We start from the raw sequence: 23,451 nt of genomic DNA on the forward strand, positions 1-23,451 counted from the left end.
TCCAGCCCTTCTTTGAACACTCGTCTTTGGGATCAGGCAAAGGAGTGAGGGGAGGACTCTCTTCTGGTTTGCAATTCACAGGTTTATTTTGTAAGGAGAAACTCAGGAGAAAGACAAAGGACGGGGGGTCGGACCATCACCTTTTAAAGGGTTAACGCCTTGGGAGGATGGGAATTGTGAGAACCAGTTAAAAATTACAGCTGGCGGGCACACAAACTTTCTACAAATAAAATACCAGCAGGTAAAGATAAGCGGTAATGGACATGGGAACACTCTAACTAGTTTCCAAGGATTAGGGGGTTTTCCAAGATGGGAGCCGCGGGGGAGAGGGGGAGAGGCCGAGTTGCCCGAGCCCCTGCTTCTGGGACACAGGGAAGCAGAAACACATGGGCAGAACCGGCAGAGACACTGCGCCGGGGCTGGGGAGATGGGGCCAGAACAGGGCCAAAGTGGGGCCGGAGCCAGCGAACTTGCTGCAAGCTGGGCGGGACTGAGGCCCTGTGTCAGCACGGGGGGAACGCAGTGGTGCCAAGCCTGGCTCAGGTGTCTGTGGAAGCATGGGGCCGGGAGCGGCCTGGCGGGGATGGTAGGCATGGCGGCCTGGCGGGGATGGTAGGCATGGCGGGGATGGTAGGCATGGCGGGCATGACGGGCACAGCCATGGCAGCGGGGGAAGCGGGGCGGGGAACCCGTAAAAGCTTCAGCTGCAGCAGCAGAAGTGTGGGCCGCAAGCAGCAGCGGGGCTCAGAAAGGGGAAAAACAAGCACAAAACCCTCTACCTTAGCTAGCAACTGAACTCCTACCGGAACATCTCCCCCCGTCTTTTTCAGAAAGAAGAAGAGGGGTCTGGTTTAACATCTTCAAACCAAGGTGAGGGAGCTTGGGGATCTGAGGAATTTGGGGACTCTACAACATTTATCTGGGGTGAGAGGGATGCTAACTGGGTTGTGGTGGTATGGCACCAATGTTGTAACACAGAAAACATAATCAGAACTATAACAACAATTGCAAAGAACCCCATAACAGTCCGGAGAACAGACAACAGCTATCCAGAAATTCCCCTTCCTGAAAAGATATTAGTGAACCAGTTTTCGGATTCTTGTTTGATATTCCCTATTAACTCTTGCATTTTGTTCAAGTTGGAGTGGACGTTCTCTTGTTTTGAAGTCAAACTGAGACAGCAGAGACCTTCGAATTCTGAACAGTCATGACTATGCAGCAGTAACAGAAAGTCAGTAGTAACCCGATTTTGGAGGGTGGCTCTCCTGGTTATTTCCTCATCTGCTAGGTGGTTGCTGATGGCAGTTGAAGTCAGGTTCGCTTGTTTAACTACCCAGCACCCTAGGTGGCCCAATTCACCTAGAGCTTTGGCTGGAGCTACTCAGGGCAGAAATACTGAGACTGCAACTCTTTTTCCTTTAGCCCAATGAATGATTTCTTCATCACAGTGTTCGTCAAATTCATTAACACTGTGTCTTAGTTTTCAGGTTGAACTCACAATTTTGTTTTGCCAATTTGCAACATGGGTTTTGTTGGGGGTAAACAAGGAAAGCCTCCCGTACAAGGCCCTCCTACCAGGTGAGAGGGCATGCCAGGCCAAGCTCGATCACCACAGATAAGGAACGTGCCCTTCTCAAGTGCCAGGCGACACCCTAAGGGGGTAGAGAGCGCATTAATTTTAACAAAGGACTGGCACCAATGGGCAGCTTGAAACTTTTTTTTGTGCTGCCAGAAGAACGTGTATCCTTTGGGGTAAAGAGGTTTGAACTCAAAATACACACAATATGTGGCAAGAGATTTCAAACTCTTGTGGTTCTGCTAAGGCTATTGACAGGTCTTGGGTCCATCCTTGCCAAAGGGTAAAAGGGTCAGTAACAGGGGAAATAACTTCAAAAACCTGACCAGTCTGTCTGTTTAGGGTCTCAACTTTGGTACTGGGGGGATGGGAACTAACTTTATAACACAGGGCTTTTATACCGAGTGTGAGTTCATTGAACTTAGCTGGGATCCCCACTAGGCATGTTGACACTGGATTTTCTGCTGCTTCTGTAGACAGATGTTGTCCAGTCTGAGGGTCTCTGCCAGCGCAACCCAGACGTTTTTTCTGGGCTGCAGGACAATCCACGCCTCTGAGGCTGGCATCAGCATGGGGAGGATGAAAGTGATCCACAGAAACTGTCATGCTGGGGATGGTTTCTTCCTAAAATACAGGTAAACAAGGAGTTAATGTAAAAACATTAACTGAATTCATCAATGAACAAATTCAACAGGGGAAAATCAGGATAAAATGGGGAGTCTAGGTTTCCTTCTCCACCCAAATATCTGGTTGTTCTTTGAACTTCTGCTACCGAGATATTAGGGGGTCTCGTGGGATGTTTTTCCATGTACGGCTTCACCCACTTCTGTGGGATCCATTGTAAGCCCTGGGGTGTTGATACACAGGCATACCCTCAACCCCATGTCACTAATTTGTAGGGTCCTTCAATTTTACCACTTTCAGGGTCTTGCACCAGCACCAGTGGATGTTCTTGGAGCCTGTGGTTGCCATGGGGGGAGAAATGCTTAACCATTGTGGGGGGTTTTGATCCTCCATAGAGCAGTTTAAAAAATTGATGGTGAAGAGGGCTTTGCATAATCTCTCCTGTGGTGTTAGCTTTACCCTGTTTTCCCATTGGTGTTTCAGGACTCGTTTAGGTGACTAGTGTGCCCTCTCGACCATTGCTTGACCTGTTGGAGAGTGTGTGATGCCTGTTTTGTGTCTCACTCCCTGTTCTAGCAGGAATTTATTAAACACCTTGGAAGTGTACGCTGGTCCATTATCTGTTTTAATCTCTTTTGGGATCCCCAGCACAGAAAAAGCTTGCAACAGGTGTTTGGTTGCATGCACCCCTCTTTCTCCTGCATGGGCTGAGGCAAAGATTGCTCCAGAGAAGGTATCAATGGAGACATGTACGTATTTTACCTGTCCGAATTCAGGGATGTGTGTTACATCAGTTTGCCACACTTAATAGCTTCTGAGTTCTTTCGGGTTTACTCCAGCACCCAGTGATGGTATGGCTGAGTTCTGGCAGGGGGGACACATGGCCACAATGGCTTTGGCCTGATCATGCTTCAGATGAAACTGGCAAATCAGACCAGGCACATTCTGATGAAACGTTTGGTGGCTCAGCTTCGCCTGCTGGAAAAGGTCAGGAAGCCTTGCCAGTTCAGCAGCAGCAGCAGCAGCCAGGGAATCAGCTCTGTGATTCCCCTCCGCAGTGAAGCCTGTGTGTGATCTCATGTGCATAACAAAATATGGATGCTCTTAATGGGCGATGGCATAAATTAATTTTGATCTCAAACAACACCTTGTTTGAGATCTCCTTGAGGACTGCATTTTCTGCTCTGGAAACTACTCCTACATATGCTGAATCAGTAATCAAATTAAATGGTTCTGAAAACCTCTCAAATGCTCCAACCACTGCTGCCAACTCAGCAATCTGAGGGAATCCGTCAACATACTCAACATTCGTCTCCCATTGCTGAGTCTGAAGATCCTTTCAGGATCCTTCCATCCACCTTCAGGATGCTCCAGACGCATCAGTAAAAACAGTAAAAGCCTCAAGCGGCTTCTGACTCCTTTTATCTTTCGGCACAAATTTAAATTTGGAATTAAACAATTTGTGAGCAGGAGCGTGGACTGAAATCTGCCCCATGAAATTTTCCAAAGCAATCTGCAGTGTCTCTTGATTCCTCAAGAGATGTTCAAACATTTCCCTGGTCAGCTTTGCTGAGGATATTCCTCAGAAAGGCTGATGGGCAAATGTATGCACAAAAAATCACAACCAGCCAGTTCCCACAATCTCATCCTGGCCTTCCTGTTCAGTTGGGGCATCAATTCTTGTGGCCATGTGATATGCTTGGACCAGTGCTGGCTGAGAAGGACCCACTCCATGATTAAAAGATGGTCCTTCTGGTCCTGGTCCCATCGAAAAATCAACCCATGGCATTACAATAAATTTGAAAGGCAACTTTGTGTGGCACCTATGTGCCTGTCTCTTCTCCATCATGCTGCTTACTTTCCTCAAAGCAGCCCTGGCCTCTGGAGTCAGAATCCTTGGAGCACTCAGCTCTTCTCCCCCTTTCAATAAATTGAAAAGCGGGGCTTGGTCATCAGTAGCAATGCCTAGCCAAGGCCTGACCCAATTCAAAGTCACACATAGGGAGTGCAAATCTGCTAAGGTTTTGGGATCACTATTAAAAGCTAATTTTTTAGGAACAATGGTTCTTGCAGTGATTTCCAGACCCAAGTACTTCCAAGGAGACATCCTCTGCACTTTTTCCTCCTGGAGGGGGAGTCCTGCAGTTCTTAAAACTTGGATCACATGGTCAAGCGTGAATTGCAGTAATTTGTCATGGGGGATGTACATGAGCACATCATCCATATAATGCAGGATGATGACTTCTCCCACTTCGGCACACACAGGGAACAACAGCAAGGCAACATACCACTGGCAGATTGTAGGTGAATTTTTATCCCTCGAGGGAGAGATTTCTAATGAAACCTTCTCATTGGGACTTCCCAGTTGATTGTAGGTAATGAGAAAGCAAACCTAGGGGCATCTGCAGGATCTAGGGGAATTTTGAAAAAGCAATCTTTGATGTCAATTACAGACAATTCCCAATTTTGGGGGAGCATTGCAGGGGAAGGCATTCCTGGTTGAAGAGATCGCATGTCTACAATGACTTTATTAATTTCTCTAAGATTGTGAATGAGCCTCCACTTGTCCTTCCCTGGCTTTTTGATGACAAACACCAGAGAGTTCCAAGGACTAAAACTTTGCTCGATATTTCCTTGAGCTAGTTGCTCTTCCACAAGCTCATTTAGTGCCTTTAACTTCTCTTTACTGAGCTGCCACTGGTGAAATTACTACCCAAATTGGTGAATCAGTGGTCCAATTGAGTTTCTGGGTCTGGCGCTTTTCAGTGACTGCGATCAAAAATCCCAAGGGGTTTTTGGAATTTCAATGCATACTCCCCATTGTGACATGACATCTCTTCCCCACAGAGGAACCTGGAAATCAGTGATGACTAAGTGTACAGATGCCAGTTGCTCATCAGATCCCCTAATTTGTATGGCCTCCTTTGATGTTTTGGCCAATTGGACAGCCCCTATGCCCTGGAGGTGGCTCACCATAAGTTGCAGTTACCATTGCGACAGCCATCTCCTTTCAGGGATGACAGTTGTATCTGCCCCTGTGTCTATCACGCCCGTCATTCCCAGGCCTTCACTGCCCTTTTTCAAGTGACATGAAAGGATGGGCTTGTTTTCACCCACTACCTGAGCCCAGTAGATTTGAGGTGCAACATCATCTACTGGGATTCCCAATGGAATGGGGATGGCTTGAGCGATGACTTGCTCTTTTGCCAGGTAGAATGGTGGGTTAATCATGCCAGGAGGATGAGTCCATCCAAGTCAGCTGAAAGGGTGACTGAAGAGATCTCAGTCTCTGTGTTTTTCTGTGTCCCAAATGATAAGGAACTTACAGTTCAGGTCTGGGGTAAATTTTTCACTCAGCAAGTCAGTAGAAACAACTGTCCAGTGGTGGGACCTGAACAAATGAATAATGTTAATCAATTTGAGTGGTAATTGAGGTTGCCATTCTTTGTTACTCCTGGTGCTATTTTGGTGGCAGATGTCAATCTGGTGAGAAGTGTCACATTTGGTAGTGTTGTCACATCCAGTTCTCCCTCCCCGTGCGACTCCCACTCCACTTGTATCTTGGCACAGAGCGGGTTTGTGCTGTGGTTTTAGTTTTTTTTTATTTTGAGGTCCCCCTCCCTTTTCCCTGTTTCCCTGCCCTTGCTTGTTAGGATATGGCACAAGGCAGAACTTTGCAAAATGTCCTGGCTGTCCACAGCAGTGACAGGTAGGTGGTTCCCTCAGCATAGCTGGTGATGGCAGAGTTGGTACAGCTGTGGCTACAGTCTTTCCCGGGGTTTTCTTGGGGTCCCCCGTCCTTGACACTTGGGGGGTGACCATGTCTGTACACATCTCGATCAGAGCTGTCAAGGTAGGTGGTGGATCCTTTGGCAGCACTCTGATGAATGCTTGGCAGGTTTCATTGGCATTGGCTCGGGCCAGCTCCAATAAGCTGGTCTGAATGCAGGGTGGTATTCCTCACTTGTCTTCCAATCTGTGCCTTTAATCTATTTACAAAATCTACAAATCATTTCATCAGAATTCATCAGAATTCATCAGAAAATTGCTTAATTTGAGCATAAGGAATAGAGGGTTCAGGGAGAGGAACAATGAGAAATGCTTCCTCTGCAGCCTTCCTTATTTCTGCTAAGACTGGCCCTGATAATGTTTGGGCCTGATCTCTGGCTTGACTCCATTCACCTTCTCCACACAAATGGTCCACAGTAATTATATTCCCAATTGCATCCACAGCATCAGAGCCACTCTGTAACAACTCAGTTCAAAGAGCCCTTAACAGTCTTATCCATGCCCTTTCCCATAACAAATATTCTCCTGGAGATAGAAGGCATGAAAACAAGTCTTTTACATCATATGGAACCAATCAGTTGGAAGAGAAGGTTGCCTTTAAAAGACCTTTGAAAAATTCACTTTATTTCCAAACTCTTTTAGGATTTTACACAAATCTCTCTTAACTTTAAAAGAAAAAGGGCTCCATTCTGGCGGAATTTCTCCACAACCAGTAAAAGTCACAGGTGCTGTGAATGAAGCAGGCTTTGGTCTCAGCTTCCTGTTTCCCTCCTCCCCCCCTCCTTTCTCCACACTTTGGGGACTGAAGGGACTGGCCTGGGAAAGAGCAACTGAGAGAGGGTAGGTGGGGCTGCAGAGAGGATAGGAGGAGTCAGAGGTGGGATAGCTTGTAAGGGAGACGGCCCTGGGAGGTGGGGCTGAGGTGGAGGAGGGAGGGTAAAGGGGACCAGGAGGGGCAAGGTCCTTAGGGGGGAAGGGGTTGTGGGGGTGGGGAAGGAAGGGGTTGTGGGGGAGGGGAGAAGGGATTGTGGTAAGAAGCAGTGGGAGTTGGGTGGTTCACTATGTGCTTGCTACCATTTTGTGACCCTTGGGTACCTGGTGGAGCACTGGGGGAGGGGCTAACCATGTGGTCTCCTCCATTTTTTGCACTCCAAGGACTGTTAGGAGGGAAGGGAGGGGGATAATGGGTATAAGAAGGAAGATGGAGCTGCAAAACAAACCATCTTGGAGGTTTGAACTGGGGTAATAGGGATGAATCTCCTGCAGCTTGGCCAGGACTGCAAAAGCATCAATGCTGGGAGGAACCCCCCAACTTAGGGTGAGAGGGTTGATGTAAAGAAATAGGATTAGCAATTAGGGTAGAATTTTGTGGACATTTTTCTATTTCCTCTTTTTCCGTGAGTGCTAGTCAAATTAAAACAAATAAAGGAATTAGTTTTGCTGCAGAGCTGTCCCCAGCACTCATGGACTCAGTCAATTTTGTTCCCACTCTGTTCCAAAATGAAACAGAAGATACATCTGTGGGGGAAACTTGAGGGAATGGTAAAAAACCCCAACAAATTAACTTTTTTAACTTTGCCATGGAAAATGGTTTCCATATCCCCTCTAGGACTCCAACAACTTGGGTAAAAATGCCCCTTTGTGCCACAGACAGCTTTGCACCCATCTTACCTCTGATGTTCTGTCTGTCTGCCACACGCACTCCACTGACAACCACAGGAAAAGTGCAGTCTAGAAGTTTTGCTTGGGATGGGCCTTGACTACCCACTCCCACCTGGTTCACTGCTCTCCCCACCGTGGGGGATTCCATCCTCTGGTTGCTTTTGGTGTCATCCTGACCTGAAGATGCAGCCCCTTGGTGCACAGGGGTTATTGCTTCTCTCCCCAAAAGCATCTTCAACTTAAAAGAGTGGAGTCACGTTTCTGGGGTGGCTTCCCAATAGCGATCAGAAACTCACTTTCCATGGGTCCTCTGTGCCCCTTTGAGTGAGGGGGAAGGTGCCCACTCATGTTGGGCGCCAACGTGAACCCGCTGTGAACCTGGTGAAAGCTTCAGCTGCGGCAGCAGAAGCCCTGGGCTGCAAGCGGCAGCGGGGCCCCAAAACGGGAAAAACAAACACAAAAACCTCTAACTTAGCTAGCAACTCAACCCCTGCTGTAACAAAGTCCTTGCTTTTTAATATTGTTGCCAAACAATATACATTTAAGTCTTGCATCCAATTCAGTTATGAAGATTTTGGAGGAGAACTCACCCTGAAATGAAGCCCTATGGAACACCACTGGTGACAGGTCACTAGTCTGATGTATTTAATTCACTTTGTGCCTGATGCATGGGCCAGTGTCTCACCCGTTGCATGATGTGTTTATCCAGCTGTGGGCTGGGCATTTTTTCCAGAAGGATGCTGTGAAAGACTGTGTTGGAAGCTTTACAGAAATCTAAAAAGATAGTTAACATCAACTATTTTCCCTTGGTTAACTAGGTGGTTTACCTTGCCATGAAAAGAAATTAAATTTTAAAAACAAGACTTTCCCCTCATGAAGCTACATTGTCTGTGACCTATGACTGCACTGTCCTTCAATTGCTTTTCAATACCACCAGAATAATCTCCATAATTTTACCAGGCACTGAAAGTGAGACTGAGAGGCTCAGAGTTTCCAGGGTCATCTCTATTGCACTAGATGTCTAAAACACCAATGGAAAAAGAGGAGATACATTCTTTCTATTGGGAGAGGGGAGAAACAATATCTACTTCAATTTTTCTTTACTCTTCCCCACATTTCCTTTCATTCTTGTGACAGGATATGAAATCCTACAAGACAGTGTACCTATTTCAAATACAGGAAGTGAAGGAAATGAGAGATGAGGATACAGGAAGGATTAACAGATTCTGGTTTTAAAACCTAAAAATGTGATCAAATTACTTTAAGTTCATCTGCTAATATATGATTCATAGTTCCTTCTTTCTATTTAGAATGATGACAACAACATCTACTAAATTTCTGAAGAGAATCTTATGCATTTACACTCTAATGTTTATGGGTCAATAAAAATGAAAGGGATTTTCATAAATATTACTTTATTTGATTGAGTTACTTCAGCAGTACCTTACAAATTTACAGTTTATCAGGCCAAGCTATAAAATATGATAGAATGAGTAACACATAGCATGCCTTCACTTGCCAGTTGCAAGTTTCATTGAGCTTCTTCTGCTGTTTTTCAGATTTTCCTATCAATAAAATAGAAAATGGAGAATTACTGATCTAGTATATTTATAATATTTGAAGCATAACTTTAGATTTTTTTAAAATTAAGTTTAAAAATTCTTCATATAACATACCAGAACATCACTAGCCTGACCTAAAATGCTGTGAGTGCCAGGACTGTTTTCCACTTCTTCAACTTATTAATTTTTACATATGAAGTCATTTACTTTGTACATTTTGCAAGTTTGAGAACACCAAATAATTTCCGTACATCTAATAGTCAAGTCATGAAATGCAGCCCGGCCAACCAGATGCTAACTTGGATTTGTACCTTTTTTTGCTTCCTAAACATAGTCATCACAAAAATCTGCCATTTACACATCATATTCCTGTAGGCTTCAAAGTAGTTATAAGCAAAAAAATAACCCTATAAAAATGTCCACTTAGTTATTATAGGAGACCTCACCACTGCTTTCTGTTCTTTCTACTTTATCATGTATCATAACCAAAATATATATTAAATTGCTTTCCCAATTGCTTACTTTGGAGAAGGTGATGGAGGAGAGAGGGTGTGAAGGAAGAACTTGTGTCTAAGGGGTTATTTTATGCTTGGATGCTGGCTAAGGACGGCATTGAAGGGGAGTACGCTGGTTACTACTGAGGGCCTTAATTTAGTGTAAATTGTGAAGTGTTTAGTATAAATTGACAGTTTTCATGCAGAGCAATGAGCTATAAAATTACTAAAGTTATGGCACATTTAGCTTTTCTTACTGCTGGTCTGCTTAATATTTAAGGAAGTGTATTTCTTTTTTCCAGTTTTATTTAAACTCAGATTTATACAACCTAAAAAATTTGTCACATCTGGACCTTCACTCTTCCAAGGTGATATTGTTTCCTACTGTATATTTATCAATGCACTGTCTTAACAGACATATAATTTAGTCTCATTTTAAATATCCTGAAGGAAGTTACTCCATGGCCTAACAGATCTCACTTTCAAGTGGCTTTTACATGAAATTCAGCTTGAGTTTTCCCTTTCTTAATCTTACCTCATTACTCAAAAATGATGCACCACAAACTAATGTAAATAGTTCTTCTCTTACGTACTAGGAAACACCTCCAGGAGCTGTGGATTGTCATCATCGTTTTTTATTAACTATTACTCACACACAGTAAAGAGGGAGCCTTGAAGTCTGACATTTTACCATAGAAGATATCAGATCTACTAGCCAAGATGCCTTTCCAAGTAACAGGTAACTACCCTCATTCATACTGGTAATTGTGGGTGCGGAGGAGCCCGCCGAGCCCGAGATCCGGCTCTTCCCTGGAGACAAGATACTTCTCTGTAAGAGAGAGAAAATGTATCGCTCCCAGGGATCTTTGAGTTAGTTATGTTAAGATGTTGTGCTTCATTGGTGTTCCCCCCTGCTGTCCCACCCCAATACATGTATCTCAGGCTCCCCCTGCCCTCTCCTCCCCTATAAATATCCCGGGTTTTCCCCTGTTTCGTGGATTAGCTGTTGCTGGCTCCCTTCACCAAAGCTCTGCCTGAATAAAGGTTTGTGCTTAGCGGAATGCTGGACCAGCTTTCTCGTCCCTGCTTCCCGTGTCGCCTGGCTGCTGCCGCTGAGCCCAGCTGGAATCACTCGCCTGCCCGAAGCTGCTCACACACACTTCGGCCCAGCCCTTTTCAGGGCTGCTTCTCTAGAGAAGTCGCGGCGCTCCGGCCTTTCCGTCGCCGCGGCAGTAATAAGTACTCCAAGTGTATATATCCAGTTTTCATCTCTTTCTATACTTACAGAAATATATACTTATACTTATACTTACTTCCTGCAGAATTCATTCCTTCAATTTTTCTTTCGCATTTTTTTATTTTTGTCGCTGTTTTGGGGGCTTTGTTCTGTTTTGTTTTTTTCATTATGCACAGGGAAGCAGAAGTTAGAAACCCAAATGTTGCAGTTATTGCTTCAAATATATTATAAACAAAAAAGATAAGTGACATATGATAAAAGTTACAGATTAGAAGACAATTTACTCTAAAATTGAAATATAAACTGACAAATGAATCCCAGCTTCACTTCTTAACATATTGACCTCTCCTCAGTTACATGAATAAGGTGGAAATGAGTCAGCTGGGCAAGAGATCAGGAAAGAATTTCCATGTGCTTAGTAATGTCTGTAGAACTGGTGACCACAGTCAGTAATATTGATTTTGGTTTTATAGTGTGGAACAAGCAGAAAGATCAGCAGGTTAATAAGGGACTGACTTTGGAGGCAAGGATGGCATTATTGACTTAAAGGTCTTTTCTTATACATTGAAGAAAAGTTTACAGTTAGGAGTATCAGAGAAGAATTCATAGTAATCAGATAAAAGATTATGAGATCCAGTGGAAAGGTTTTTGGCTAAAACCAAAGTCTGTGCAGGACATACGCCAATTCAGAAAGAGGACATCACCACTGAGGTCAACAAAGCACTCTTAACAAAGTGAGCAAAGGCTCCATGAAGGCAATTTTCTTAAATGTTGTTTGACAATACATTTGACAAATAGAGAAATAGGTTCCTCTTTTCTACTAAACAAAGTGACTACCTGGTTTTTAAGTGTCCCAGATCTACTATTAATCTTTTTTCTGGATAAGCCTCTGTAGACGCATATCTAGTTCCACAACATAGCTGTTTTCCAATATTATTGATATATCTCATCAAAAAAACTTCTTCCCCTTCCTATGACTATTTTTTTATTGATTTCTCCAGTCTTAAAAAACTGTCTTTTTCTGAGCTAAATCTCTTCCAATGTACATATCTAATCATTCTGCAGAATTAGGTTTCCAAAGGATACTACTAAATCTTTCCAATCTAAAATAATTTGTGATTGTCATTAAGAAGTTTACTATCTCTTTGAGATAATAAAACAAAATGTTGGGGTTAACTAAATGTTACATCATTTCAATAGGCTTCTATTAAGTTGTGGCTATTTGTTAGTGTTGTTGTTTTTCACAGCTTTTATTATGTCTATAGTATATTCCAGCTTCAATTTGATTCATAACAGATATAGGTACCAATCTATTATGTGTGTGCATGGGTGTGTACTGTTCATAATTTTGCTGGGGTTTAAATGTTTTCCTTGTCTTTTTTTTTTTTTTTGTTAACATATGACTGGGTTTTGTTTTGTTTTATTTGTTCAAAAATCTTTAGTTCCCTTTTGTTCATAGTAAACAGTTACAAGAGAGTGAAGGAGAATCGCATACTAAAAGAAGTATTTTCTCTACTCAGTAGAAAGCATATTGTGACCAATATATTTGTAGATTCATCTGTAGGAAGAAAATCACCACAGCAAAAGGACTTGTCTTTTATCATAAAACAGCACAGGTATCTTTAAAATGGAAGGAAGATACTTGGTGTGAAGTTTTGGGATTTTTTTCCTAAATTTTAGGAGAAACTGGATTTTTTTCTGACTGTCCTTGAGTTTAACTTGCATGTACTTCATACCAAAACTAATAGTGACGCTCAGCACTATTTACCTGATAGAAATGAACTAAAAGGAAACTGAGATGTTCTCTGTACTTTTGCTCTGGAAAAAGATGCAAAGTTCAAGAGTAAAGCTGATTGAATTCTTACAAAACTATTCCTCTATTTCTGCAGGAGAAATCACTCCTGCTAACAGCTGGGCTAAATACTAGAACTTACAGACAACTGCTTGATAGGATTTTTTAATTCACACTTATTTGCAGTTACACTTCAAATCACAGGTTCTGATGGGTGAAAGGAAATGAAAGAGAAAGGAAGTAACTATAACATGTCCAAATTCTCCTCTGTTACTTGGTCAGGGGTGCAAAGATCAAATGTAAGGTTATTTCAAGAGACCCATTAAATCTACACAGAGACACAATACACCTTATATTTTTGTGTATTAGCTCCTTTCCAACCATGTACTTTTTTCTTTTTTTGTAGGCTTCTATAATTCTCCTTTTATTTTCTATATAAAAAAAAATAATAATAATTCAAGGGGAGAAAAACAAAAATTAGTAATGAGCTGAGTCATATTGTCCCTATGGCCTCTATTGTTCAAATACACATCCTCTTAATGGTCAGGCACTGCTATTCAGAACACACAGTCTTTCACAGTAAAGTACATGCAACTTCTTCAGTGAGACAATATAATGTTTCGGTCCTAGTACATATTGTATTCTGTTCTCTGTCTGTGACTGACCTCCATTTATAGCTACCTGTCAAAGAAAATAACACTTATGAAATTAAAAGAAACATATTTTATGCTCAGAACACACTGTAGGTCTATCTAAAGCCTTTTCTGGTTTTGGTACCTTCACAGGCAGCTTCACTGCTCCCACAATTTATCTCCAGTCAAAACTCCAAAAACCAGTAAAGTATTTTTTTTCCCAGTATTTTGATGACTGTTTAAGAGATACATAGAGAAATGTAAAGCTTCTGTAAATGAAATCTAAAGTAATTTTTTCTTATTGTGTAAGAACTGGATTTCCAAGACTTTGTGAGATTGTTGTTAACAAGGGTAACATCTAAAATACAGAAAAAAGAAAAATCACCAAACGAAATTTATGTGATATATGCTACAGGTAAAGCATGATTATTTACACAGAATTTAGCTTTTATGGACATGAAAAACAGCGACAATAAGGGATTTTTACCATCAGACTGCCAACTAAACTGTGAAATTACACTTTTTCAGTGGGATAGTAAAAATTACACAGCTAACAAATAGGACCTGTTGCAATCACCTATAAGGTCACTTAATAATAGGACACTTAAGAAAGTAGCTTGTTAAGAGCTGGACTGCAACATCCTTCAATAAGTCCTTATCAACTATTTTAAAACTCTAGTTCAGAGTTTATGGATATGGCATCATTACTGTTTATCTTTGAATAATTACTTTCAATAATTTCAACATTACTTATTATCCTTCAGTATCAGAGTTCAGAGGTTACAGGCCTTCAGAAATAATCATAACCTTTTTATTCTAACCTAGAAGTCTATAGCTATAGTAAATAGCTGATCAATCAACACAAAATCAGAAGCTAAAGAAAAGTCTGTGCATGTATAATAATGCCATGATGGTAATAGCAGCATAGAAAAAGGCTTTTGCTAAGATAGTAATAAAAATCTCTTAAAGTGATTACCCACAAAGAGTTCAGTGAGGCATTGCAATACATAATGTTTTGGAAAACAATCATTAATAACAAGCAAATCACTCAGGAAAAATAGAAATAATTTCCACCAAATGTTATTATTGACTATGAACACTAGATAAAACCAGACTGTTTATTCTAAAATTCAGAGAGACAAGAAAAAACATCAAATCATGGGGCAAATTCTGAAGTAGAATTTAGATATGTAATATTTATTTTGTGGGTAGAAATACTTCTCTTTTGTGTCCAGAAGTACATCTTCAGTTGTATGTATTTTGATATAAGCCCATTGTAAATTTCATATCTTACTCATATTGCCATTCTTCCAGTTGATATGCAGGCAGATTATTTTAAAACAAACTTTTTCTACATCTCCACTTATTACTTATATTTCCCTTCACCTATTAGTTCACTAAACACTAAGACATTTTTAAAACCAGTCTCCAATTTTTCCCATAGCCATACCTTTCTTTCATTCTCTACTTGAATATTTTGCATTGTGAAATCTCGGTTTTGCTCCTTGCTTTTTGCATAAGCTAAACCCACGGACCCTTCAACCCCAAAACAGCCATCCTCAATCTGTTTTTATTTATGTGGCCCTCTTTTTCAAAAAGAGCTCTGCCATTTCCATCTTCCTTGTATCTTGCAACTATGTCCCATATGCTGTACCTAATTATGCTTTCCTCACCTACTGCTTAGTTATTTTCCTTTGTCCTTGTTGTCCTGTTAAAATTTATGGAGTCATATCTACACTTTTTGGTTTGCTATCACAATACATAGAACAATGGACAAAGCAGCTCCTGTAATGTGACCTCTCCCTATCAAGTAGAAAAGAATAGTCTCACTGCTACCTTGTGGTTTCCTTTTCTGCTGTTTCACTCATTTATACCACTGGTCTTGAACTTTCCATAGTAAGCCTTAGGCTTCTTAATTGTAAAATGGACAATAAGGATTTTCCAAGTTATTTCTTCACAAAATAGGCAATTTACTTAAAGCAGACTTTAAATAACTAGCTAGCAAATCATCTCTAACATGTAGACACCTAAATAACATTTAGAAAATTATCTCTAACTGAATATAGTGAAGAGTCTTCAAAAAACCCTTCGAATTGTAGTACAATAAAAAGGTTTGGTTTGGATGGGACCTTTAAACATCATTTAGTCTAACCCAACTCTAATGAGCTTCCACTAATTCAGGTTTCACTAGTAGAATTTCTTTCATGAAAATTTAGAATTTTCTGACAGTATATTGCATTTAATATTTTTATGCCTAGGTTTTCAACTGAATGCGGAAGATTTGTCTTCGTTGTGTCTAACCTAATTTTGGGGCTTAGGAGCTCAGCAGTGAAAAGCTAGAAGAAATAGTGAGTCGCCATGTTGTATAGTGTAATTTTGGGGTTGCAAAGAGCTAATTTAATTTTGATTATGTCTCAACACTGATTGTTAGAGGCCTGTGTGGGAGGGGTTGCACATGTGCCACTGCAGGAGGCAGCAGGAGAAGATGGAGGAAAGCCTTGTCTCTGGGAAGACTTTGTCTGGCAGGCAGTTCATGTCTCTCCTGGGCCAGACAGGCGGCAGGAGACACTGTAACCTCCTGAGGGGCTCTCCAGTCAGATGGAAAAAGGTCTGCACCCATGGGCTGCAGTGAAGGTTGGACTGCGCCAGCGGTCTCCTGTCTGCAGGCAGACCTTGGGAGGAGCCAGGGGACATAAAGTAACTGCGTCACTAGCTCTGGGGCTTTTTGGCTTTTTGTTATGTCTCCAGCCAGCTGTCTGCTTCTTGCCTTGGCCCTAGCCTGTTTGTCCTTTTTGCCCCAGCTCCAGCCTTCTTTATGGCCTTTTTGCCCTCTGGGCCCTCACTCTCCCTGGCGTCGTCGCCCCACTCCCGCCGGGCACTCGGCCGGACCCGGCTGACCTCCGGCCTTTGTGCGCAGCCCGTGGCCTGCCCTGCCCCTCGCTCGTCCCAGCCGCCGCCTGGCCTGCCTCCCCGCCTCCCTGACCGACGCCCTGCCCGCTTCATTCCTGCATTCCCGCCTGCCTCCGGCCCGGCTTGGCCGAGCCAGCCCACCTCCACGACGACACGGCAGGGCTGTGCAGCGTTCTGGGCCTGCCGCCCGAGCGCCGCTGCCAGCCCCGTGGCCGCGGGAGCGCTGCCTGTGGAGCCCCTCCGAGAGCTGCGCGGGCTCCCCTCAGACAGCGACACTCACTCGGACACTCGGGCCTCGACCGCATTCCCGGACTGTGCCGGCAATGCCGGCTTCTTCTCGCTGCCCGCCCTCCACTCCCCACATTCTTCTTCATTTTCCTTCCTCCTTTTTCTGTCTTTTCTAGTCCTCTTTTTAGGGCAACTGTCTCTTTTTTTTTGTTACCAATAACCGGTTCTCAGATACAATACTATCTCATTTGACTTAATTTCGTCATAGACCGTCTGTTTTCAAAGAACTCCTTGCAGTTTCCCATAGTGGAACAGAGGGTCAGGCAATAAAGTAAAAAACAACAATTTCCAAGATGACATTCTAGGATGCATTCTTGCATTCCCCAAAATGTTGCAAAACTGAAACTATTGACATGTTTAATGATTTCTTGCATTGTAAAGTATCATGCTAGTTAGCCCACATTCCAGTTAAAGTCTTACAGTTTATAAATTTAGAAAACAAGAAAAGACATTTCTTTAAAAACCTCAATTTCTTTCACTGATTATATTAATTTAGACAAAGGTATTTTGCACATAATCTGCACTAAAAGCTTCAAAACTATACACACAGATTATCAGTCAGAGTAATAGATACCTGTTAGTTTGCTTCACACACTCAGTTTTTACATATTGATTAAAGATTAATTTCAGATGAAGTTTTTCTCTGTGTAAGAGAATTCATTGTATGCTGGAACAGAGACCTACATGGACATGAACTCACGTTGCAAGGAACTACAGTTAACTTCTCATCTCTGACATCTGACTCTTAGGACCTTGCCAAGAGCAAAAGACAAGGGACTTTGCATCAGTCTGTACCAGTCACTGATGTCATGGAGTCATGTGTGTAATTTCTGTTCTCTTCAGCAGTGAGAGTAAAAATATGACTTTGATTTTTCATAAAAGACCAGGACCCTGACCTTTAACATTCTTCTCAGAAGAATGCCTGCAGAAAAGTAAAAAACAGGACAAGCACATACATCATTTTGCTCTGGAACTCCTGAGTCAAATCTTGGTTTATCCATGTGAAAAACTAAGTGGAAGTAACTTCAACAAATCTCTCCTGCCTCATTTTAAGTTCTTTCCAGCTTTAAAGACTAACCATCTTCAGCATGTATCTCCCCAGTTGCAGCACCCACTAAACAAAACAGTCCATTCTAAAATGTGTATTGTGTATTTGTGTATTTTTTAATTTCATTTAATTCTTCTACTGAAAAATAATAAAACCAGTGTGTGCCTCTTAACCTGAGTTCCATGCTGAATGTAAATGGAATATGGATGTGGATTTTTATTAGGAGAATATGGTCCAATTTGAATTTGGTATACCTTTTGTATTGCCAGTTATGCCAGAATAATGGAAGAAAGATGTATCTTATGATTTCCAATGGTGAAATATTTCACAAGGATTAAATGACCCAATTATATTGAAAAACTTGAATGCTTCGTTTTTGAAAACAAGTTTGTTTTGTTTTTTTGAGGGGATGAAACTGAAAATTTTGTATGAAGTACAAAATTCGTATTCCTGTGTGTCAGAAGCTGTTCAATATACAAGGCAGCTAAAGGGAAACTAATTCACAAGAGAAATATAACTTAAACGGAATTACTGTAGCATTCTGTCAGGATGCTATTCAATTCAGAGGAATTGGCGTGCAGGCAAGAAAAGAAGTATGTTAGAATTTTGCCAAAAATTTCAGTCAGAAAAATAGAGAATACAAATAATGCCCATGAAATATAATTATAAATGATCTCTTAAACTGTGTTTAGAAAGTAATAGGTAGCTGTCTGTATGAATGGAGTGTAGCCCGTTTTTGTTACCTTTTCAGAGACAGGCAAAGTGACAAGCGCACACCAGGTTCATGCAGCAACAGCCAAATTTTATTGTTGGGTGGCTCCTTTTATAGGGCTTTTAAATTTCCTATGCTTACAGATATGATTGCTTAACCATCTCAACTCCACCCAGTTCACTGTCCAATGATTGGGGTGCCTCCATGCTTCAAAGGAATTGGCTGAGGTCCCCTGTTTGGGTTTGAATCTGACCAATCGTTATTGTGTCTGGGGACTTGTTTCTCTTAATGAACTAGGCTGGTCGAGCTGCCATCTGTTAAGCCAAATTATCTGTGGAGTTTACAGACCAGCTATAGCTGTCACATGTTTTGTCTAGTGTTACAAGTGGATAAAGTATAGAGTATTTTAATTTCAAATCATTTCTCCTGTGAATATAAACATGATAATGAAATTCCACAGCTTTATAAACTTTGACATGCTTCAGTATTATTCATCTAGTCAGTAGACCATAGTGTTTACTGTTTTCCATCAAAGGCTTCATTCACACCAGTTCTTGCACATTCCAAATAAACAGTCAGTTTGGATCCATTTTTTAGCTGAAATAAGTAAATCTTCTGAAAATGAGAGCCCAAGATAAGACTGTTTCTGAGGCTTGTTACCTTGATGTTGGTTGTGCAGTCCAGGGCAGATCTTTCACTCTCTAAAATACTAAACTGGAATAGTATATAGACACATATGTTATGTACACATAGTAGAATTATATGTATGTGTATATATATGTATATATATGGTAATGGAAAACCGCTCAGACTATGCACTGAGTCCTCATAGAGGTACAGTGAACGCCGCTTATTTTTACCTTTAGCACACTTTCATAGGGTCCAACAGGGTCTGCAGGATTAACGAGCTACTATTGGTTAATACATACTGTTTTACATTCTTTTCCAAGTACATAATGCCATTGTTTTTCTTTATTTTCGCTGTTCCAGGAGAGTTTCAAGGACACTGCCTTTAATATTGTCACCTGGATTGAAAGCTGGGCTGTGCAGACAGGCTTTTACTAAAATATCATGCCCTTTCTTTGATAAAATGTTCCACTGCAATTCCCCCTTTTTTCTTTTTGCACAACCCAGGTTTTGGACTTTATTCATTTCAGACTTTTATAGATATGGGATAACATATAGCTTACAATAACTATATTAATACTATAATAATTTTTTTTCTTCTAGTGTAAGAGATTTCAACTACTTAGTAATGCTTTAACTGGTTAATCAACTTTTAATGGGGTCATCAGCTTTTTTCAGGGTGTGAAACCTGTTTAACCTGTTTTGCATCTGTTTTAGTTGTTCATGGATAGAGACTGAGTGGTTAAAAAGATCTATACAACACATTCTTTCAAATCTTAAAACAGAAAATAACTGAAGAAAATTGGTAGAGACATGACATTATGATGACAACATAAAACTTCTGCTGGCAAACTGTGTAGTTTTCAGACACAATTGTGTCCTGGAAGATCCACTTCTGATCTTGTTTGGAGTACTAAGGCTGTATGGTGACTTCTCTGTTCACTTGGTCTCATGTTTTCAGAGGCAGACAGTGTGGTCAGATGAATAGGTGACTTTTGGAACCTGTCAACAAAACATAGACACTTCTGCCTTTGAAGTTACTGAATCATTTTGGCTCAGCTGTGCTACACTTAATTGTAATTGCAGATTATATGATCTTTTCTAAATTTTGGTAGAAATATTTCTTTATTCAAAATTAATTGTGGTCCAAATTTCTAATGCACATACTACATTAATCAAATGTTTTTAGGGCATCAATTTTTTTTTTTCAAAGTGAGATTTGCTTCTATTGATTTTAATATTTACACAAAACTATACACATCATAAAAAAAACCCCTACAAAAGTCAGAAATCAGATAATAAACATTATTAATAACATATGTGATATAGAATTATTATCAAAATAATTCTACTAAAACACTGCACCAGCATCCCATAGTCTGTAAACAAACAACAAAATCAGTGAAGGATTGGATAATCACCTCCGGAAATAATTCTCTAGGCCCATGTCAAAATTGATCCAGCTGTCATATTAACAGAGTCAAATTGCCAAGTCAAAAGTGACTCAAATGCTGATTTGGTGTAGAAAACATCTGGATCTGTTGGCTAACATTCCATCCAGGTAAAGTCAAGACTTGGCCAGGGCCTTAGGCTTTAAACTGGAAAGATGTCTCTAAGTAATTTTCAAAACAAGGTTCTTAATAATAGCAGCTACGAGATGCTTACAGCACGGCAAACTGTTGAAATGCATTTGTATGAAGCAAATGATCAGAAGTCTTAGGTAACAGACCAATTAAACCATTTTGCAGTTGGTTTAATCTGAAGTTTCTCTTGTAACAGCTGACCTTCAGCAATGATACCTTTTCTTGGAATTCTGGAAGTACTGAAAAATAATAGAACTACACTTTTTTAAGCAAAAGCAAGTCTTCTTAAACAAGGGAGGGAGTAAAAAACAAGAAAATACCTTATATAGGAACAGTTGTACAGCTTTTTTATCAAGATCCATCTGTAGTTAAAAAACAAAAAAGATCTTAACTGACACGTGTCTAAAAGGTAGTTACACAAAGATATGTTAAAATATATGAAAAGCCAGCTATAAATGCAATAAAAACACTCTATAGATAATGCTCATTATAAAAATCCATAAATTCACATTATACAATGAATATGTCAGCAGTGTTTGAGAAAATCAAGATAATATTTTTAAAACATTTATGTCTTAATGACTAAAAATGAAATAAGGTAAAAAGCTTCTAAATTTTCTAGTAAATAACTGTCACTATTCTTTTGTGTTACCTATAGAAAACAAAAACTGCAGAAATTGCAACAAACAATAGAACTTCCAATGAAATCAAGGGTGTTACAGACTGCATTCACCTCTATCCACAAGCAAGTGTTCATCAGTGTTCTATTACAGCTATTTCAGTCATAGTTGTCTTCATCTCTCTAGGAAAATAACTATGCTTTGCAGTTTAGACAAGTGTTTTCAACAAAATGTGAAACAATTTAAATTAAACAATATTCAAACCTGGTAAAAATTAATTATGACATAAGGAAATAACAAAACTTAACCTTAAAAGAATACCAAAGTTACAAAACTTAACTTAAAAACACTAAGACTAAAACACAGTGAAACTTAACTTTGCTTAATTCTATTAACACTTAATCTATATCAAATGAAAGCATAACTCAATCTTACTTTATTATTACAAAAAGAGCAACTGAAAGTTTGGTATGTACCTTTTGAACACACTATAACAGTGACATGGATTCACTATAAAGATTATAAGGATGTAACAAATACATCACAATTCCATGTCATCTGGATTTGAGAATAACTCACAATAACTGCAGATGGCACTGAAAATACTTATTCTTAACAGGAATTTGCTTGGTATATGCTTAAATTGGTTAGGATTCTTAAAGTATAGTTTTACTAGAGAAAAACCACAAAAACACAGGATTTGACAAGTTGTCATTCAGCTTTTGTAGCACTTTTTAAAAAGTTTAATTTAATTAAAATCCGAAGTCTAAATTGATATATATGCTGTTATACGTGTTTTTTATAGCAAAAAGACGCACCCTGAAATTACCTTATTAAAACAGTGGAAAAAACAAGCAAATGGATAATACATAGTTAACTTTATTTAGTCTTGTACAGTGAAATTCTCTTAGCTGATTATTTTTTAAACCATGAATATCTTCTGTAGATAAAATTAATTAAAAGATTGTTTTATTAGTAGCTGTAAAGCATTCAATATTTTAACATTAAGTTTCAAAACTAATTATTGCAAGGTAACTTTTTACCTTTGTTAATATTTACTTTAAACATTTTTAAAGAGGGGTTTTTTGAATTTTCTAAAGAGTAAAACTCTAAAAAACTCATTTAAAACACAAAATTAACTCTAAAAGAGTATATAAAGACATTCTAAGAAAGCAATGAATCATGACTTTTTAACAAACTGGGTACTATCCCAGTGCATCTTCTGCACTGCCTCTGCCATGGGGGGTGCTTTTGTTTTCTGCACATGCTTCAATGTTTCCCCCATGCCCCCCTGGTTCGGGTGGAAACTGATCTAAATCTGGCTTCTCTTCTTCCAGGGTAGTAGAGCTGAAACTTTAATAAGATTGTGGTGTTAAAAGTGTCTCCAAAGGTAGAGCAGATGGTTCAGGTCATACCATATCTTGCTTCTGCTGCTAAACAGATTCTGCTTGTTTCAGAGTTTGCTGTGGAGCTGCTTTTTCTTGATGACGCTGAGTTCTACTTGTACTTGATGACTGCTCAGTTTGAGCTTGCAGTTGTTGCACAAGTTGTTCTATTTGCTGTTGCCACTCTGATAGATCTTTCTTCGATGCATCGTTACAATTTACTGGTTCTTTTCCTGACAGCGGCTGCCTATCTTCTGAATGCATCAACACGTCATCATCTGTGGGGAGAGGGATGTCTTGTGGTTTTCCCCAGTGAACAGTAGATGATGGCTTGCAATCTGGGGCTCTGATTTCTGCTGACATTTGGGGCTCTGCCTCTGTCCAACTCCAAAGAAAGCACCCAGACAGCTGACTGACGTGGTAGGAGGTAACTGCGACATGTCCCTCTCGGGACTGAGATATAGAGCGTCTTTGCTTTTCCCTGTAATAGCTTTTTCCCACAACAGATCTCCTGTATCTTTCCATTATTCTGCTGGAAAAAGCAGCAGCGGCACCTGGAGATGCCCATTGTCTCTAGCCCATAAAACGAGTCTTTCAAGGTCCTTATCCTTGACTGCTTCTCCTTGTTTAAGACTGCTTAGAAGCAGTTTCTGTGCTGCTGCAAATTCAACCTCCGTGCTAGCAGCCCTGTGGATGGGGGAAGGTTCATGACGCCTTCTCCCTGGGCACCGAGGCGTATCTAACTTCGGTCTTCTTTCTCAGACCCCTCGGTCCCGGTTTTCCCCAGCTTAGGCTCACTTCCACTTATCACCGCATGTGAACCTGCCAACCTGGTTCCAATTCTCTTCCACACCCTCCTGCTGCATGGACCTGCCGAGATGGTCCCTCTGCCCGCAAAGGGGTTCCTGTT

The 23,451-nt window shown here is 40.6% G+C and overlaps 2 long non-coding RNA genes across 4 annotated transcripts; one reads left to right on the forward strand and one right to left on the reverse strand.

Annotated features, from left to right (window-relative positions):
• The first annotated feature begins 370 nt into the window (after window positions 1–370).
• Window positions 371–13,476, forward strand: LOC111940874 (uncharacterized). 3 transcript variants are annotated; one of them, XR_015280750.1, is made up of 6 exons: window positions 371–586; window positions 831–870; window positions 1,140–1,578; window positions 2,053–2,211; window positions 10,304–10,446; window positions 10,752–12,813. It is a non-coding gene; the product is annotated as an uncharacterized LOC111940874 (long non-coding RNA). The 3 variants fall into 3 exon arrangements; XR_015280752.1 differs by having other exon boundaries at window positions 417–586; window positions 1,140–1,231; window positions 10,764–13,476; XR_015280751.1 differs by lacking the exons at window positions 10,304–10,446; window positions 10,752–12,813 and adding an exon at window positions 2,684–2,806 and having other exon boundaries at window positions 417–586; window positions 1,140–1,231.
• LOC147648101 (uncharacterized) lies at window positions 12,316–16,249 on the reverse strand. Its single transcript, XR_015280753.1, has 3 exons — window positions 15,205–16,249; window positions 13,514–13,603; window positions 12,316–13,417 (listed from the first exon to the last, which is right to left on the reverse strand). It is a non-coding gene; the product is annotated as an uncharacterized LOC147648101 (long non-coding RNA).
• Window positions 16,250–23,451: the final 7,202 nt, after the last annotated feature.

This window comes from Cyanistes caeruleus, chromosome Z (assembly GCF_971803275.1).
Source record: "Cyanistes caeruleus chromosome Z, bCyaCae1.hap1.1, whole genome shotgun sequence".
NCBI classification, from domain to species: Eukaryota; Metazoa; Chordata; class Aves; order Passeriformes; family Paridae; genus Cyanistes; species Cyanistes caeruleus.